This window comes from Malurus melanocephalus, unplaced genomic scaffold (assembly GCF_030028575.1).
Source record: "Malurus melanocephalus ecotype Western Australia unplaced genomic scaffold, MMel_1.1 scaffold_413, whole genome shotgun sequence".
Classification (NCBI taxonomy): Eukaryota; Metazoa; Chordata; class Aves; order Passeriformes; family Maluridae; genus Malurus; species Malurus melanocephalus.
Window position 1 is genome coordinate 601,090 of NW_026623645.1, and position 12,142 is coordinate 613,231.

Sequence of the window (12,142 nt, forward strand, 5' to 3'; positions counted from 1 at the left end):
TATATAGCTTTCACTGCATCTTGAGTTAATCAGAGATTGTGTGCAGTGTGTGACAGAGCTGGCACAGCTGAGCTGGGTTGGATTAGTGTGTTGTGACTTTCACTAAAGGCAAAGGAAAGGGCAATGAACCAAGTGGTTGGGAAGGCTTTTCTGAAGATTTCAGAAAGCATCTGTCACCTATGTTTGGGCACCGCTGAGAAGTCCAATGGCTTCACAAGGAGCAGGTATATTGTGTTTAGGACAGTATTGGGAAACTTAAGGGTAAGGAGATGGCTGGCATTCTAGTCATTGCTTCTTAACTAAGCAGTTAAGACATGGTTCTTCCCTTTAAAATTATTTTGGTACTGTCTGATCCATCTGTTTTTGCTGACCCCCAAGGCCACGTCTTTGATTTGTCATGTGGAATGGAGGCAGAAGCCTTCACTGGTAAAGCAGTGGGAGAGGAGGAGCAGCATTGCACGTGTGCTGTTCAGCAAATGCAGCTCTTCTTCCTGTGCCCTTTGAAGCCCAGTTCCAGCTGTGCCAAGGGCCCACACTAACTCTGCCTGCCCCATGGCTTGGCTTCCTGTGAGCTCAAAGGCACTTGGTCCCCTGGTACATTTTGGAGTATTACCACGCTCATCCTTCAACAATGAGGTTGTTGCTATGCCCTATGGGATGTAAGATCCCACAAGGCTGACCTAAGGCAGCTGGATGAGGAGAGCCACTGACATTGTTTCAAATTGTGTTTTGCCACCTTTGTAATGAAAAGGAAGAGTGGTTGCAGTCTGCTTTTCATGGAAAACAGTGTGGATGAGCTGCAAATGGCTGTAGGCAGTATCTTGTGGGAAAATGAGAGGAAACTGTCAAAATGACATTGATGAGAAGTTGTGAAAATACTTTGATGCTGAGAGACTTTATTTGCTGAGGAACAGGTTTGGCATTGCACATCACACCTCAAAACAGGAAGTTCAGTGAGTCCACWTTACCTTATTTGTTTAACCAGATTTTACTCCTGGGAGGCAAATAAAGCAGTGCAGGGCATCACCTTCTGCTTTATCTTATTGTCTCATCTGTATTATTGTCTTATCTCTTTTCTCATACCCATACTTTTTCTGTCATCTCATGTATCTCTGGTTTATTATGAATTTTGATAGGGCAGCATTAGCTATGATGCTGTGTGCTGAATGAAACCTTTTCCTCACTTTTTTGTTGAGCATGTGAGTCTTATGATGCTGTGTTCTGAATGAAACCTTTTCCTCACTTTTTTGTTGAGCATGTGAGTCTGAGTCCAAATGCCCATAAAATCCTATGTCTGCCAGTGCAGAAGTGGCATGACTCGTGCTCCTTCTGTTAAATATGTGGCAAAGTAAGAACACAATAAAAAGGGAATTGAAGATAATGAAAGAAATATTTTGCACAAACCAGGGYCCACATTTTACTTAGATGCTTAGTCCATGTTGAAGCTGATAGATGAACCTTTTTTGTGAATATGCTGAATGATCTTCCTTTGCTGTAGGGATCTTTAGGCTATGGCCCCTGTTTCCTGTGCACAGGCASGGAGGAGCAGAGGCATTTTGGATAATGGCTCTGTAAGCTCTAGTGAGAAATGCTTTATCTCAATTTCTGCTTTTTTCAGTCTTTTCGTTGTCATATTTGCTTACTTCTGTTTGGTCTCAGTGATGAACATGTATTTGATAACAGAGYCTTCCAGCGCTGAAGCTTAATGGGAGAAGAGGAAGAAACAGTGAGGTTGAACCCCTGGATATATGGCCTGTGTGCTGGATGTGCAGTACAAGAGGGGCTGACTGGGGGTCCTTTGGCTGAAAGGTCATCCCTCTCTTTAGTTTTTGGTGAAACAGGAGCTGCAGGGAGGCTCCTGCCCTGCCATGACCCTGACAGTGAATAGGTCTAGACTAGCAGAAACTGCTGTTCTTCCCTCTTCTTCCCAGAACTGTTTGGCCCCAGTTTACTGAACAGCCACATGCCAAATGCASTTCTTCCTGTGATTTCCCTTGACATGACTTAGGAAAGCCATTTCCTCAACCACATGTGTTCTGGTTAATTGAATTTCTRAGGCGTGTTTCACCTGCAGCTGTGAATTCATTATTGACAGCTCCTGCTCATGGGAACATTGAAAAGTTRAGCCTTCCAGCCTGAACAGACACACAGTTTCACTGCAGAGTGAATCAATCCACAGGGGATAACAGTGCAGTGACTCACTTTGCATTCACATGGACACTGAACAGCTTTCCCCTCGCCTCCAAACCAAAGCTTTCATTTTCAAATATCATCACTGTCCCCTTAAGGCATCTTTCCAAACTTGTTGTGAGAAGACTTGATAATATRGCATACATGAAGCTTAGATGTATCCCTGCTCTTCATGTGCCAGGTTTTACCTCTTCTCCCTGCACCAAAACAAAGATGCTTTTAAAGCCATTCTCTCTCTCCATGTCTTTAGGAGTTCTGCAGCACCAGCAGACACCCTTGTATTGCCTCCATTGACACAGACTGTGATGTGTGAAAGGGAATCAGCTTGACAGCAGGGCAAGAAGCAGTGAGGCTGTTTTGAGGCAATATTTATAAATCCTCAAGCATTATTAAGAGCATAGAGTATGCAGGAATGTACAGCCCTTGGTGCTCACTGAAGCTTTGGCTTTGTTTTCCCAAAAAWTTTGTAAGTGTTAGGGCATAGCTCCTTTTACCACGTGTAATGAGGCCTCACCAGACTCTCCTGGCTGTGGATTGGGAAGCAAATAGGAAAGCAGCCGATTTTAAATACCAGAACAACAGCAAGCAACAATGAAGCAGCCCAGATGTGTTGAGTCTTTCTGGTAACACTGTATTATCCTTGAAGCACAGGGTGCACAGACCTCTGTGTTCMAATTGCTGTCATTGAGCTCTGTTTTCCTCAGTAAACATTTATCAACAGTCACCAATTAAAACATGGTTGTTGTACAGTAAATAGTAATTACTAAATACCTACAAAGAAGTTTGGATGGCAAAGAAAAAAAGTCTGTTCTAGGTAGATAATTTTTCACTGGGCATCTCGTYATGGCACTTGAGTTTTTCTACCAGCAGGAGTTGTCAGACAGGTGAACCCTGTAAAGTAGAAAAAAATATATTGTTTTAATTCTCCATCCTTTGAAAATTAATCTTTAAAGACATATGTAGCACTGTTGGTCTTATGTAATGAGTACACAGTTTGTCATTAAGCTATTGTTGTCATCTTTCTACCAATGTATTTCCCATTTCCTCAGAAGGAGGGAAATTGGGTTATTTGTTTTCTTTTTTTCCCCCTCACCCCTTTGTATTCCTTTTTTTTTTTTTTTTTTTTTTTTTTTTTTTTTTTTTTTTTTTTTTTTTTTTTTTTTTTTTTTTTTTTTTTTTTTTTTATTTTTTTTTTATCTTTGCACCAAGACAGGTAACAAGGTGTTACTTCTTACGTGTGTCCTCTGCTGTCCTTTTTATAATCAGAAGTGCCTCAGGTGATTGCAGAAGGGTTTCCATGCTTCACCACAGGCATTGTGTCAATTTGCCTTGTTGCTGGTGTGTGACTGCTAAAGAAGTAGATCAAACATCAATGAGAATTATTACTTTTTCTGACTGTTTCGGATAAGAAAAATTTTAATGGCAAAAAAAGCAAACCCCAACTTCACTATAAGAGCTGAAACTGAGCTATCTCATTTTTGGTAACATCCCTAACAATTTGCATGCAAATATCCAAAGCTGTGCCGTCCTTTCTCACAACCCTTGGGAATTGTGGTGTTAGCTGAAATGATTTGCAGCCAGAGGAAGTTTAACTGTGGGATTCCCTGCTGCTTGTTGTAATACCAACTGCCCAATGATGTGTCCTTTTACTTGGGTTTTGTCCATATTCCTTTTTTTACTCTCAGAAGTTAAAGCAGTAGGTACTTTTCAAGCTCTTATATTATTGAAATTTCTTTTYCCCTCATTTGCTGGGTTGCAGGTAYATCCAGAGGCAATRACTTTAGTCACTGCTCCTTGGGATGGTTGCATGAATTGCACAGGCAAGTTTCAGAGTTTGCTGGTTATGAGGTCAGGATTGTACTCAGCTTTTGCATTTTTAAATGCATAGATACATTGTGACTTCTTTTATTTTCTCTCACTTAATGAGCATGCAATATCTTAGGAGAAATCATGGTCAATCCCAGTTGACTGGAAGGAATTATATGTCAGTGCTGTGTTTTGTTTGGGTGTTTTTAGCTAAACCAAGCCAGAACATTCAGGTGTAAGTTATGTAAACAGAAAAAGCTACTTGTATTTGATTTAATAGGTGAGTCCCACCGGATGCAAAAGGGATTTTTCCCTTGTGTGCCTGTCCTTTGGAAGAAGCCACGCATTCTGTCCAGGCTGGAAATAAACCAGCAATAAAATGCCAAAGCAGCTCCAATGGCTCACACGAAACATCCTCACCCGACCTCTTTGTAGAATTTTGAAACTCTGCKCACTGTTTCTCACACAAGTGGAAAGTGCCAAAGGGACAGATGTTGCCAATTTGAACCGTACAGGGGGAAGGCAAATATTGCTAAGCAACCAAGGGCTTGAGACAGAATTTTTCGGAGAGGAGCCAAGGGAGTTATGCCTGGGAGTGCCTGCAGCTTCTCATGGCTCGGTGCGAGGGAACAGATTAAAAGTTCTTTCCTGTCAGGGCTGACGCGGCCAGCACAAAAGACACCATAACCTATTGACACTGATTAGGACTGACAAGGGAATGTATGAAAACAGGAAATCTGCCCTGCCATGTGGGAAGGCAGTAAGACATGTGCACAGAGGTAAGTGCAGCACACAGCCTGTGCCAGGGCGGGGTCAGCAGTTGGTTTCAGCAGGCTGGGGTGAAATCCAGGCAGGCACCCGGCCCCGTGAAGTCCAGTGGAGGCTGTGCCTGGTTCTGGCTTTCACATCTGACTGGGAGCAGGTTGCTGAAGATGGGCTGGGAGAGAGAGGGGGCTGTATTCAGTGAGCCTTGTAATTGCAGGCTGCCTCATGTAAATGGAGTTAACTTCTCTAGTTACTGAAGGATGAAAGAGCTTATAAACAAGGCAAGTTTTCAAACACCTGTGTGCAGTGGTGCTCCTTCTTGGCCAAGCAGCACTTCACAGCTCAGTGCCAGTCTGGAAATCTTTGCTCTGGTGGTCCCAAATGCCACTGGAGATGTTTCCTCAGAGAGTGAACCTGCCCATTTCAAGCCTCTGAATTCTTCTGGCCATTTGGCTTGTTCAAGAGATGTGTTTTCAGGCATGAAACACAAGATTTACCTTCCTGCATTAGTCATCGCATTAACACTCTCCTAATGCTACTCGGAGCACCTCCTGGACTTTGATCTGATTCTTTGCTTGGTTTGAGTGTAGGGAAATCTTTAGCATGTGCTTTGTGTGGTATTTTGTACTTCATGGGATTTTTTTCTGCTWCCAGTGAGCCTCAGTGGAAGTGGTGTTTTGCAGCTTAAGGATGCTGCATAGAAATGGTCTGGATGAACACAATGATGTGGGTTATGACAAGTCTGGTGGTACTGCTTGTGCTTCTTGGGCACTGACCACAGAGCTCTTACCCCACATAGGTGCTGCAGCAAGAAGGTGCCTCACTGAGGTATTGATCAACTCTCTGGTTTTCAGTGAGCACCAGCATTAAGGGAAGAAGAGTTYCCTGCTGTTTGTATGAGCTGGTACAGTCCTACATCGAGAAGGACTTCCTGATGCTCCCTGGTAGGGCATGAGATTACCAGAGCTCACTGAAGCTTGACTATAGCAATATGGTAATTTTTGAAATAAATTCACCAAGTAGTGGTATTCTTGCCCTGGCACACTACTCAGTGTAGTCTGTTTTCTATCAGCTATGCCACTCTTACTTGTTTCCTTGTGTCGTTATTCTGTGCTTTGAAGTTTCAGGTCTCATTTTTCATTTTCTCGGATGTCTAACCATCTCTACCAGATTCTCTCTAGATTATCTCTACCATCCTTCTTCCTCCTAAGCTTTAGATGCCAGTTTTTATCTTCATAATGATGAGCATTTATTACTTAGACACTRAAATAGTGCTTAATAATTTTAAGCAGCAGAATATTTTAATTCCCTGTTGGAAAAGGTGATGCTCTTAACTTTTTGATCTCCTGTTTTTCAACACACCAATTTCTCCTTTAAACTGCTTTAGCATTTTCTTGCCAATTTGTTCCATTGGTCAAATGGTTCATAAATGTCATTAGATATTGAGGTGCTCTTTTTGCATGCAGTCAGGTGTAGCAAATAGTGGGAGACAAGATCTTGGCAGTGCATCATGCTCCAAGCAAAAGGTCTGGGTGCACTTCCCAGAGAGACTCTGCCATCAGCCCRGCTGCCTTTGGATTTACCCAACCACAGGGGAGACAAACTGCAGCCAACATCACTTTGTGCTTGTTTCAGACCCAACAAGCCCTTGATGCTGGAAAGTGTCCTCTGTCCCCTTCTTTCCCTACATTTGGCTTCATCTAATAAAAGACATTACTGCTCTCTGTGAGTCTCGCTTCTCCGGGATACTGAATTCAACCACTTCAGCCTTTCTGCCTGTTCTTCAGATGGAACTTTTCTGGAATCAAAGGAGGAAGGAACAAGGGTGATGTTTGCTTTGGCTGCTAAGGAAATAGAGCTCAATAGTACTTGGCTTGTGGACTAATTTTTAACCAGTTATGGAACTTGGCCTAAAATCCCATTACTTACAGAAATTCCAGTTTTGGTGACTTGTTCAAATGTGCACTTTCCTTTGAAGATAAATAGTAACTATTGGTATTCAAGACATTACCATATRGCTTAGATTGTGCCACAGTCAGAAATGTGTCACCTTTACTGGCTTACTAAGCTTCACTAAGTAAAAAAAAATTGACCATTAAAATACTCCCAAAAAACCWACTTAAAGTTTTCAGATCTTTTTCACTGCTTGAAGTTAGAAAGAATAGCAACAACATRGCAATACATACTTTCTTCCTTATCTTGGGAGATGAGAGAATTCAGTTTCTGTATTAACATAATTTTAAGAGAATTTATTTTTCTTGAATCAGAGCTGAAGTTCAAGTATTTRTTTTAATACACTATTGAATTGAAAGCATCCCCAAAGGGAGAAGTGAGTGAGCTCTTCCCCATGATTTTTAAGATTAATTGCTGTGTTTGTAAGTATTTTTCTGTGTCTGTAGAATGAGCACACAGGCAGAGTGACTGAGCATTTTACAAGCCTATTCTAAAATAAACAATGTGTAGAATGCTTCCTTATTAATACCATGGTATCTATTTCTTCTAAAGCTTGTATTTTTTTGACTTGGTTTAAGAACATTAGGTTTTTAAAATATGACTTGTGCACATTGTTTTTTGAATAGCAGTGGCTTATAGAGAATGCTGTAGGTTTGGGAAAATATAGGGTGAATTCAGGTAACAGGAGACAAAGYAATGGTAGATTCAGATCCTACTGACTTACTTCTCATACAAGGAATACTTTGGTTTCTTTCATTAGCCTGTCAGCTCATTGCTGTTCAGACCAAGTTGTAATTCAGACTTGGCTGGACACCATCTGTTCACTAAAAGTGAAAGGTGTAGTATATTCAGCCTGAATGTTTTCACTTGAAGCAGGCATTTTGCTGAAGGTGCTCTTGGCTGTCACGTTGCTCATCTATTTGCAGTTTTGCTTTGTTAATCCTTGGCTGGATGTGCTGAAGMAATGCCATCTGTGCTTTACCAGTGCAGAGGACATCCCTTGCCTCATTGGTGTGCTGTGCTGCAGAGCAGGGTCAGTTCCATTCCTGCCCCTCTTTGCCAATACAGTATTCATGGATTGTATTATTGCACATTTCCRTAATGAAAGCAAGAGGAGAAGCAGTGTGCTATTATTTTTCTGTTTGCTGTGGTAGCAGTAGCCCCTTGGGTACGTCCTACCCTTCCATCAGACATTTCCTTAGACATTTCCTCAGAGCCTTCTGTGGTGTACATAGAGGGAAATGCTTATCCAGCTTTCAGGAGTCAAGGGATTGCATGGGAAACTATTACAATGCAGAGACTTTGCCTGASAGGACATTAAAAAAATGTACACAAAGGTGTTGAACCCTATCCCTCAAATTATGAGCCTGCCCGCTCATATCCCTGGAGTATTTTAAATAATTTGAGTGTTTTGCCATTGGTTCTTGGGAACTTACCCCACAAATATTGTCATCATTTGATCACTTATATATGAAGGGAATTATWGGCAGAGAAACAGTGATACAGAAAACTTGGAAATGTCTGTAGTTTTCTTCAGTTTGCTGTCTCTAAGATGCTTCAGGAAAAGATGGAGAAAGCTTTTCCATAGGCAGAGGTTGTTTGGTGTTTTGCTGCTTCTTGCAACCATCTCTTCTTGTTTGGATTTTAATTACAAGCCATTCAAATAGTATGTTAAATAAGAAAAAAAAAGCCATTTCTTCCCTCTGAGTTTATATAGACAAGGAAAGATGTAGTGAACTGACCCTCTCTCAGCCTCTCAGAATTGTTTTGTTTTCTGACAGCCTTTTGAGCCTGGGAGGCTCATGGCCTGTAGCCCTCCTGTTACACCTGACTGACAAGGATCACTTCTCAAATGCCAGCCAGGTACATTAGCTCAGCACCTCCTGCTTCGCTTGGCTGCAGATAAAAATGGTGTGTGACAGCTCTGCAGTCCATGAGCCTGGCCATAACAAATTTCTGGAAGTTGGGAAACACTGTCTCCAGTCTTTAATGCTAAGTTTAAGGAATGGTAAAAATGTCTTTTAAGGAAGCTTACATTTTGAATCATGATGAAGGCAAGTGTCTTCTGCATATGGATTTTAAATATTGGGACTGGTTGTTCTAGGCACAGCATGAGCAAAGAAGGTTCTAGAAGGTTCCGTCCAGCCCTGGCCTCTGTTCCCACCTGGCAAACAAGTGGAGGSTGCTGTGGGCTTTTTGCTGAGTGCACAAAGCTGTTTGCTGAGGAGAGGATGAAAGTGTCTGTGTGTGTGCTTAGTTGAGCAATAACAAACATCTCCTGGGAGCAGACCTTGCCAACCTCAGACACTGCTTTTACAGCTGAGAGTTTAAGTTAATCTGCTTTCAAGTTAAGCTACTTTCAGTTACCTGGTCACTCTTTTTAGAGTACAAAACTGAAAAGAGCGACCAAGTAACTGGTGGACAGGACTTGCTCTGGTTTCCTGTTGTCTTTAGCAAGACAGGGAGCTTCCAAGAGACTTGTCCAATATTTGTCTCGAGGAGGACAACATCCATCTGTGTATGCATGATGATGATGATARTAGTAAGGCACTCAGCTGTTCCAAYCATAAMATATAAAATCTAGAAGTAGTTTTTTTGCTTCTAGTTCAGTTGTAAAACAATGGCGATATTTGCCTTTGCAAGCAAAAAGGATATCCTGCTATTTCTTTCCCCACAGGTTGAGTTCCTTGGTTTGGAAGCATTTAAAAATATTTCTTACATTTCCATTAAGGTTTAAAAATAGCATGTAGGCTCTTTCTGGGTTAAGAACTTCATTTTCTTAAGGAGAGAGAGATACGATTCCTATCCTTTCAACACATGTGTTTTCTTCTCTTTTTTCCTTTGGGAACACTACCCTTAGATGCACTAACAAGCGTCCTTTTATTAGTGTCTCTCCCGCTTGCCTTCTCCTTTGGTGCACTGGTCCTGGTGACTGATGCATTTTTAGCTCCCTCCAGGTTGTGTGGTCTGTCCCCAGCAGCAGCAGCAGCAGCACAGAGCTGTGCTGGGTGCTGGCCTGGGACTGGTGATGTTGCTTCAGGCTCCAGCCTGCCTCTTCAATTTGTTTTATTTTCCAAATTTTTACTGGCAGTAACACAGGGAGGTGCCGAGGGGCACCTCTTTCAAACAGATGCAAAACCCTGCATCTTCAAGCCCTGTTTACTGTGTTGTTAAGGGGAGGTGCACCAAGTGCCACCACTGCCATCATAAATCTAACTCAGCTTGTTTTCCAAGGGGAAAGTGGTCTTTGGAAAGGGAAAACATTTCTAAGAGATGGCAGCAGTTAATTATCTGAGGTGATCCCCAGAACCACAGGATGCCTGTCACCACCAAAAGCCCCAATTTCCCTGATGGCCTTAACAAATGTAGTTATTGTTTTCTTATCTTTTGTTGTGTCAGCTGCAGTGACCAGCTTTTTTCTGGAGTAGGCTAGAATCAGGCTACTCAAAAGACTGTAAAAGTATTTTACTAGCATAAATTGCAATGAGGTTGTATTGGAAATGAGAAAATATCTGAAACAGTGGCTTACTGCTCTTACTCAAATGCTTACAYTGAAAGACAGCCATGTGTTTGTTCTGCAGGGAACAAAGGGACACAGCCTCAGCCTTTTATGGACATGATAGCTACAGATTCACATAAGGCAGTATTAAAAATTATTTACTGAAGAGACTTTAAGGGAACAGTAGGGGACAGAAAGTTTTGTGGAATCAAGGGGTCAGAACTAGATTTTTGAGAGCTACTGTACAGATGGTAATTGCAGAGGATAGGTGCTTTTGTGTGGAGGTTTTTTACGTAGAGCAATTTACTAGTGAGAYAATTAGCCTTGGCTGGAGTCCTGGTCTGTGTGGCTATATACAGATGATGCTGCTCTTAACTTCCAAACTTTGTTTGCAATTCAGTTATGTCATTATTAGCTGAAGGCCAACGAGAGATGCACAAATTTCTTTCAGCAACTCAGGATTTATAATGAATCCTTCATTAAAACATATCAACAGTCTGTTCCCCCAGGACACAACCCCCTTTGCTGCTTCAGTMAAAGAAAGACAAAATAGCAATTTGTTTTTCTTATGCCGTTTGAACACAAGGAGGTCCGTGCATTTATTTTTAGATTGAGCAAAATAATCCATCTCAGGGTTAGAAAAGCGTGTAAAATCTTTAAAGAATGTTTTATTTCCTGCAGGCGCCTACGCAGGAACAGGACAGTACAACCATTGTTTGCTGAGCATTTTGATGTAAAATGCCTAAATTGCCAGGATCACTCAGTGTCAGCTGAAGAAAGCTCAGGGGAATGGTTTGATTTGTTTTCAAACCTTCAACAAGGATGRTGACAGGCTGGAGCTGCTGTCTTCACTCTTCACTCTCTGGGCTTCTGAGCTGGGCAGAARCAGAAGAGAAGGTGGTGTGACTTTTTTAGACGAGTAACTTCAGCTTTGTCTTGGAAAAGAGAGAAGTGGACTCAAATGGGTTATGTGTGCTTGTGGAACTGTCCACAGGGAACTTGGCTACAGGCGAGCTGCTGGTGAAACTGGTGCCCACAGAGGACCTGAAATAGMACCCAGAGAAATTATTTTAGAAGGCTTCTGTGGGCTCTGAGACTGGTTGATTGGATTTGTAGTCTCCAATGAAGTCTTGTGACTTCAGGCAAGCAGCATAAACACAAATGGGAAAACAAATGCATTTATAGTGTAATTTTGAASATTTTGTCTGGCTGGATAAGACAGAATCCTTCTGTACATTTCTGTAGTGCCTCAGCATTATTTTAGTGTTCATAAGCAAAAAGCATAAATGGGTTTTGTTTTTCATGAAATGCAGAAGCAAAACTTGAAACTGKAAGCAATGTCAAGCAGATCTACTTTAGCTTTGCTTTGATTATTATGGAATTATTCCAGTCTGACTCCATTAGGTTGAAGAACTAGGTTGGTGAGAGGGAGACCCAAGATGTGTTGCTTGTTTCTGCTCCTCCTCCAGAACTAAACCCACTCATCTGGCTATCTGAAGCTGGCCCAAAACTCAAGTGCATCCCCAAACATRTATTTTTTACTGTGCTTTCCACAAAGATAATCTGCTACAAGGTTTTTATAAAATTTTCAGTTTTCTTTGTGTTTATTTTTCTCTTTTTGTCCTTAGGTATTCTACCTTATGTTTGGGGGATGTTTTTATGTTGTGATTGTAATGTTTTTGTTGAAATGGAGCGCATTTTCTTCTTCTGTGCTAAAAATGGTGTGTCTTGCAGTGTTTGTCCTGTGAAAATAAATCCTAGTCTTGGGCAACCTGCTGAGAAAATTGCCTTCCCTTCTCATGGGTTTKTCTTTCTGTGACAGCAGCTTCCTGAATTTCCTGGAACAGCTCGAGCTGCTGTTGGAGGGACTCTGCTGCCACATAGTACCTCTACATYATTTTACAGTAGTAATGAAACCTCAGACAGTAT

At 41.7% G+C, this 12,142-nt stretch overlaps 1 protein-coding gene across 1 annotated transcript in view; it reads left to right on the forward strand.

Annotated features, from left to right (window-relative positions):
• The window catches only part of AFF1 (ALF transcription elongation factor 1), a 69,932-nt gene that overhangs the window by 25,859 nt on the left and 31,931 nt on the right, over window positions 1–12,142 (forward strand). The window lies entirely within an intron of this gene.